The sequence below is a fragment of the Dreissena polymorpha genome, chromosome 6 (genome assembly GCF_020536995.1).
Source record: "Dreissena polymorpha isolate Duluth1 chromosome 6, UMN_Dpol_1.0, whole genome shotgun sequence".
Lineage (NCBI taxonomy): Eukaryota > Metazoa > Mollusca > Bivalvia > Myida > Dreissenidae > Dreissena > Dreissena polymorpha.
In genome coordinates, this window is record NC_068360.1 from 76,731,989 (window position 1) to 76,740,699 (window position 8,711).

General features: G+C 32.5%; 2 protein-coding genes and 1 long non-coding RNA gene across 3 annotated transcripts in view; 2 read left to right on the top strand and 1 right to left on the bottom strand.

The window, feature by feature from the left end:
* LOC127833749 (nephrin-like) overlaps positions 1–8,711 on the top strand; it is a 199,568-nt gene that overhangs the window by 141,061 nt on the left and 49,796 nt on the right. The gene's annotated exons all lie outside the window — the stretch shown is intronic.
* The window catches only part of LOC127833758 (uncharacterized), a 178,448-nt gene that overhangs the window by 118,263 nt on the left and 51,474 nt on the right, over positions 1–8,711 (bottom strand). The window lies entirely within an intron of this gene.
* LOC127833751 (nephrin-like) overlaps positions 1–8,711 on the top strand; it is a 53,592-nt gene that overhangs the window by 20,880 nt on the left and 24,001 nt on the right. The gene's annotated exons all lie outside the window — the stretch shown is intronic.

Sequence of the window (8,711 nt, forward strand, 5' to 3'; positions counted from 1 at the left end):
GTGTTAATAACAAGTTCTAACGCCTGCTACAAATGACGGCTTCATTGGTAATTACTTGTATAAGCTTTGGAATAAATTATAAAGCTTCAGTTGTAAACATGTCGGATTTAACATGCAAAATTAGGAAAGTGACAACAGTTTATATTATATTTTGCTCTCAATTGTACATATGTACACAATGATGATTTCGCTTAAAACTGCGATAATATATTTTTTTATCAATTACGATAATATTTGCTTACTTGGATCACCAATAGCTTGCAATACGCTTGTGTGTTACGAGTTTCATTATACATATCTTAGAACATGTCCACATTTTATAATGTTATCTTTCAAAATGTTAAGACAAACTTTCAAAATTATGCGCAAGTTTTTTTAAAACTCTTCCTCTGAAAACTGGACTTAGTTCATTCGCGCTCAGTGTCATCAACGCATCCATGGGGAAATCTGTACGTACTTAATTAGGACGATATTGTAATGTGGGTGAGGGGGGGGGGTAGTCAAATGCAGTTCACCCCTTGATCAACGTATAAACCTTATTGGAATAAAACCCCAAACAGGTTATTAATAAAAATAATGAAAGCTATTCCAAGAGTTCTTTACTTTATTAAAAAATTGTGTTTGCAATAAAAAACATGTGGTTACAAGTTTTTGACAAATACCAATAGATAAAGCGAAATCGATCGTAGTTGTTAATATTTTAATTATAAAGATGAACGAACCCTTTCTTTTATGAGCTCTTGACTTTGACTGTATATCATGCGTTGTATACACACACGTACCAAAATTTAAAACACGATTTAATTTGAAATATCATTAGAATTATATGTGTCAATATTGGAAGAATCCTAAAAGGTTGGCATAAATATTACACGTCCGCGGTCAAGGTAAAGCATTCTTCAAGAGCAAACTGCATAACACAATTGTTACATCATATTGTTAATAAAAATAATGAAATAAAGATGAACGAACCCTTTCTTTTTTGAGCTCTTGACTTTTACTGTATATCATGCGTTGTATACATACACGTACCAAAATGTAAAACACGATTTATTTTGAAATATCATTAGAATTATATGTGTCAATATTGGAAGAATCCTAAAAGGTTGGCATAAATATTACACGTCCGCGGTCAAGGTAAAGCATTTTTTAAGAGCAAACTGCATAATACAAATGTTACATCATTTTGTTAATAAAGACAACACTGATACCGTCTTATTAGTGTTCAAAATTAAACTCTTTGAATTTTTTAGTTGGTACCTAAATTGATATTCGTTATTTCGAGTTATTTTGTAGCAATTACCGTTCCATACAACATTACATTCTTTATGTTCACTATAACATTTCACGAGGGGATATTTGGTTCTATTTAACCAACACATGAACGTTGCCTAGTTATATTTTTTTTTGATACTATCCAAAAAGCAAAATTAAATATGATTTTGATAGCTGCAACTATTAAACTGTATTATAATGAACCAAACATTCTACCGACTCTGGTCATGTTGATATACATAAAAGATCGCAGTTCTTAAACAACGAGTTGACGACGCAGATAAACGCACAAATATCGCGATAGTGAGCCTTAAGATCGCGTTAACTAAGGGATTTAACACGCTTATAAACGAAACGCTGTCGGTAACGCGGGCCGCGTCAGCCATCAGCGAAAATTTATTTACTTTACATCCGATGGGAGGTTTATGTATATGTCTTCACAAAACTTATCGATAAGAAAAAAAAATGGCCGAAATGAAGACTCACTTTGTAAACATATTTGTATCGTTTCCTTTTTATATCGCAATGATGCAGGTTTTGCGCCGGTTTATTATGTGCATATACAGCCGTGTAAAGGTAGCGACTTGTCACCTCTAATAACGGGCGCAAATATTACTGACGGGCGTCAATACAACTGCTCATATTTCTTACACCTTTATAATGAATAATTAATACGAGTATGATTGCGTGTCTGCTTGTGAACTTTTAGCAAACAAAACATGTGAAGTTTGTTTAAAATATGTAGACATCTAATTTAGTTTATTTGAATACAGTTTCCTTAACGATAAAGAATACAAGCTTAAGTAATAATTATATTATTGAGGATTTCATTATTATTATTTCAGGTAACTTTATGTTAAAGTAACTATGCAATTTAAAGAAAACCTGTTCAAAGGGGCATTGTACATATACATGATTTTTGTGTGTAGAATTTAACATTAAGTGGCGAATCTGTACTGGTTTGCCGATTCTTTATTTAAATATTGGAAACTCAATGCACCTATGTTGTTACGTTGTTCATGCACACATATTGTTTAATAAACATGGGAATGATGAAGTAAACTGACATTTACGTTTTCATACAAAGTAATCTTGTTAACATCGCGTTGCTTTGCCGCAACACTCATCAACAATCACCGCAGATAGTGTAACACATCTGGCGTTATTTTCAAAGTATTGCCTGAAACGACGGTGGTTTCGCTATGGGGAATTGTATAAGGATTACGAGCTGCATTGTACCGTATATGAATTTCAATGATTATAATCTTTTAAATAATGTTACACATGTTATCGATTTCATTTCAATAGTGAAACTCTGACCCATATGCGTTCCACAAATCAAATCAAATTGCATCATGTCAAATGCATCCGAATATATTGAAACATATAGCTCAATCATTTCATTTAAACTCAAAATAATTTGCCCATTTTAATTATTGGGTAATAAAAAAATCGCATTGTTATATTTCCAGTTCCACTTACTTCCTTAACCATTCTACCAGAGACGACAGTTGCTTACCCAGTTTTCAATCTCGTATCTACCTTTACATGCATCGCTTCATTAAGCCGGCCTGTGGCTAGTATTCAATGGTTCAACGACAACATAAACATTACACACCTTGCTAATTATTCGCACATTGATGACGTCGCAAGAAGTGATTTACAATTTATACCAAACGCTTACGGGTACATAGGTGGAAATATATCCTGCGTTGCAAGTTATGAGTTTAAATCCATTAGTAACGTTCTATCAGCTAACATGAGTATTCGAGTACAGTGTAAGTACTTAACATATTTTTTAAATGTAGTGTGTGTTTCATTTCAAATATTTAAGTGTTTTTTTTGTTACTGTTGGTACGCTATGTCTATTGCAGATTGTTTGAATATGTCTTTCCGACATTCAGAAAACGATAGTTGAATGAGTTTTCATTAGACGTATTTAAAACCAACTCGTTTGATATTTCGTTTACAGACCCCGTTTCTAACCCAATAGTGACTATCAACAGTCTAGGTATATCAACTGATTTTGCAATACGAGAGGATAGACTCGTTCATTTGAATTGTTTCTGCACCGGATATCCACAACCTTCGTATAATTGGACTTACTCGGGCGGACGATCGACCGGTGCTTTTCTGAATTGTACATTCACTCGCAATAACGGTAGCGTGTCATGTAAGGCGTATAATGTTATGCGCACATTTGACGGTATAAATAGTGCAGAGGCTACAGAGAAGAATATCGCATTAAAAATAAACGTATTGTGTAAGTTGGATTAAAATCATTTTGATAATTAAAATTCTTGGTACAACAGGGGGCAAATCTTTAATAATATAATCGCTTCTAAATGGTAAAAAAAATATCAGAGTACGAATAAAGCTTTAAAGATACTCACCTTAGAAGTTGACATTGCACTTAAATGTTAACGCAGTAATAACATTAAAAATAGTGAAATCAGCAATTACAGATCAACCAGTCATAACAAAGTTATCAAGCAATTACAAGATCATAGAAATCTTTAATAGTACAATAAGAGTACAGAGAGGTGACAACATCAACATAGTCTGTACTAGTGACGCCAATCCCCTGGCTACGGTATTCTGGAATGGACAACTGATTGATTCACCTACATTTACCGTCATAAGTGTGCAACATGATGCTGTATGGACTTGCCAAGCTACAAACACTATGACTGAATTTGATGGAGTAATATCAACGTCTAATGTAACAAGAAACGTATCCGCGAGAGTATTATATAAGAACCGGTGCACATATTGAGGGTTTATTGCAAATGTTATCTTAATTTCTGTATATGCTGAATCATTATTGCATAATTGTCTGTCTGTAGATGGCCCTGGTGTTCCTACAATCACGTACACAATTCCTACAAACTCAGATGCACTTTGAAATGCGTTACATGATCCAATTAAAGTCATAGTTGGAAGTACCATTATCTTGATGTGCTCCGTTGACAGTGTTCCGAACTCGACATACACCTGGGATACCGGAAATAAAAGGGAGTATTTTAACGATAGTCAATGTAACGCGAACAACGGACATAAGACACAATTGCATGGCAAAAATGTTATGGAAACATCATTTAAAGGAAATGTTATTGGCAGTAACTATTCCTTCGCAAATCTTGATATACTAAGTATAAGTTTACATGTGAGTTTTGACTAGGTATCGTATAATTTTGTTTATAAAACCATCATGAATCAATTGCATATGTGTTATACTTTTAAGATGGACCTTCGACCATAGCATTGATGTACAATAACGTCACTCCAATAGAGAATGAATTTAAAGTTATTGGAGGATGGTCGTTCAAAAAAATATGTTCGGCCAGAGGTAATCGAGCTCCTCGATATACTTGGTCTGGTTATGTAGCACAACAAAGTGATGCTCTGATAATAAGAAATGTGAGAACTGAAATAGAGAGAAATGTAACATGTAAAGCAGAAAACACCATGACAGATAGTGTGGGAAAGAGTGTTGTCGGGACTACACTTGTAACCGTTTCAATGGAAATGTTATGTGAGTACAGATGTGCATTAATATTGAACATGTCTGCTTATAGATTGAGCATCAAATGTTTTTCTATGTATTTAACCATTATTTAAACATTATTAATTTTTTGTTTAGCCATTTCAAATTATAATATGAATAATCTAATAACGGTCATCAGCATATTTTTCAAAATAATATCGCGTACTTTAATTAAGTGCATGTTCATATGCCAATTTGATTTCACAGACCCGCCTGATGTTCAACGTCTCCAGAATCAAACCGTGCTACTGAACACTTCACTCACAGTTATGTGCAATTTAACTCATGTTGGTAATCCAGTAAACGAAAGGGCCTCATATATATTTATTGTGAATATTGTTTAATATATATATATATAACAATACTGTTATAAGTATCCCAATAAATAAATAATAAAATGTTAAGCTTAAATATTTATGGGACCCTTTCCATTAACTGAAAGCTTTCCGCATTTCAGTCATACCCGTTTAAAATATTACCCATCATGCACATTATCGAAGATATATATCAACTTTTACTACAAACATATCGCATTATTGCACACGCATATAAAAGTTCAGAACACACAAATAGTTTGAAAATTATACAACAAATAAATCAGAATTATACAACGCATGAATATAAATATATTGCATACAGATACGAACTTTTAGAACATATATATGAGAATATCGATCACTAATATGAAATTATACAACATATATGTGTTATGCCATACATATAGGATTTTACCTTTTCATATATATGGCTTTATAAAACACGTATATACCACTATACCACACAAACATGGAAATATAGATCATATGTATTCAAATATACCACATAAATATTGAAACATAGAATTTTGCAACGTTTGACACGCCATAAAAAGAGTATTCGGTTCGCAAATTATGTACCATTGATCAGCTTTTTCTCTTCCAGTATCATTTTTGTTAAACATAAAGCATTATTTATAAAACTGCTCTCATTGCATATCACTGTTAATAACAACTACACCAACAAAACAACAACAACACAAAAGACATATACCTCGAGTAGGAGCAGTTGTCGTTGGTGCCGAAGATGTCGACGTTGTTGAAACTTAAACACAGGTTAAAAATATCAACGATGTGATATACTTTCAAAAACATAGAATTTTAAGGAAATAATTGTCCAACATGATATTTTCATACATCTCCATTCGCATGCTTTTATAATTATTTAAAAATATGTATGAACCTTTTGAAAAAATGCTAAATTTCTTGTGTTTATATGATTTTATCTCGCTATTTCTGAAATATATTTCTTTAATGAAATAAACTGAAATTCAAGCACTTATAAGTGCATTTCTTAATAAACACAATCACTACTTCAATAACATACGGTTTTATAATAAAAATACACGAGTACCTGCTTTTTGTACGCATGTTGTGTTTGTCGTTGTACCAGTGTTTTTAGAGCAACTGTAATTTCCGGAAGTTTTGTCGCTGAATGTTATAATTGTAACGTTTACAACAGTTAAATCTGCATTCGTAGACATACTGTACACACATGATCTCGTTGAATTCAGGAAACATTTATATCCATATAAATCATAGCACTCTCCTATTTTGTTGGATCCATGAAAACAGTTTACGTGTTTTGTTTCATTAATTGTCCATCCAAAACTAAAGTCCACCAAAACATCGTCGATATCGTCGGAATAAACAAATTTGTTTGAGAATGTGCCTGAAATGCAAATTAAAATTATAAAATGTGACATCACAATTTTTTCAAAGTTCTTTTAACTTGTGTTTATGTTTAACATGTATATACACTAATCAATAATTCTTTGATATATGAATTAAAACAACATGCCTGCAATGATGTTTATTTCCACGAGAATTATGAATTGAACAAACATTATCGAAGACGCCATTGTTACAATTGACTATGTGCGTCAAGCACAAACACACTGCTGGCAGATGTCGCTACGTAAACAAAAATCAAAGCTCTGTGTGCGATCATCGTTCGTTGAGTTAAGAGTCGGTAGAAAAAAAACTAGACGTAGTATTTCAATTAAAGATTGTAAGACATCTATATACCCTTCAATGTTTATTTCTCTATTCCCTGTAATATAGGCAACGATTTTTGTGCGAAAAGCGAACACACAAACAAATTATCATTCAGCAGAATTCAATAAGAAAATGCGATTGAATGATGGTTAATATTTCTCAAATAAAATAAATATTGGTTAGATATTCGTAAACTTAACGTACTGCAGAAACCATATTAACGTGAACACTGGTATTCTAGGTGCAGTGTTGGATGCAAAATTGAATTCCGTTGTATATTTATAAACAATATGAATCAAACATATTGCAATACTCATTACTTAACCTTGCTGTCGCGAGAAAGAGCTCTATCAAGACAGCAAGAATCGCTTCACTGTTTGCAAATTTTTACTCGTTCACCAGTTTATTGCATTAGCATGTATTCGCCTTTAAAGAATCAGTTCGACTGAACATATAACAGGTTATTCTCCTATCGTTTAAATACATATGGAGTGGTTACGAATAATTAATAACGGCGAATGTTTGTGTATTCGTGCCGTAGTGGTTACGGAAACTAAGGCACCAAACTGAAGGGCGGCCGTCTACACGGAATGAGTTTTTTTTTCATATAGAACTTTCAAAAGGGTTATTATTTTACTTGTGCATTTCTATATTTGTTAACATTACGATTTTATATGCATGCAAAAGGATAATTGTAATATGCACGATTTTGTTTTTTCATGATTACGGTTTACACAACCAAAAAGTTTTAAAACTGTTCGCGTTAACTGCAATTGAATACACAGCACTAATGTAATTTCAGAAACACCAGATTGGGAATCGAAAATACTTGAAGCAAATCAAATGGTCAACAAGCTTAACCGCTCAACAATTCACACATTTAATTTTTTTAGCAATTTGTTTTCATAATTTTCCCACATTTTACATAATAAAGCGGCTTGTATAAATATTTCAAAAATGTGCCGCATTTTGTTTGAACATTAAATGCTTGCGGGACATAATTATATAATTATCATTTTTCTTTTTGGTATTGTCTTATATTATAATAAGCATGCGCATATTATGTTTCTTTAAGACAATACGATGACGCTAAATTTTGTCTTTCGTGTGTCAAAATAAGAACTGGTAAATGACGCCCTTACGATACGTCGCATCAATGGCTTTATTGCAAATTATTTAAATACAATCGTACGTTAATCGCCTGAGCGGATATATTATATATTAAAATTCCATTTAGTGCATCGATCAGACTGACCCTTGCATTATTTAAATAATAATATAGTATTTGTTGTTGTCATGTTGAACGTAAGCATGTTTGCTCTAATTATGATAATTTTCTAACGATTAGACACGAAACAGCTCATATATGACATTGGATTTTAGAGTTAAACGTTCCACGCAAAACCTCATTATATATATTATATCTTCAGTTCTTAACACTTTAAGCCATTTTGTATTTGGTTTGCGATCTAACAAATTATGCGTACAATTTGAAAAAATACAAATACAATAATAAAGATCACTTATTTTAGGGAACACATTGTCTGCTTTAATTAGATTGGGAAAGAAACGATAACTAACTTAAAAAACAAACCAATTCCAATTGTTAAGGACAGCCGAAACAAGTTTAAACTTGAAAAACTAGACGACGTTAATTGAAACGGCTGGAATATTTTGGAATATCAGTACAAACTTGTTGGCATATTAGGTTTGTACCCACGGTATAAACATATTAAAATGATGTCGTTACCGTTCATTTGTTAAAGCGATGCTGCCGTTGATTACAACCAAGTAACTCATAACGTTATTGCGACACACTTTAACCATACGGTACAACACAGGTCAAGGAAGAACAA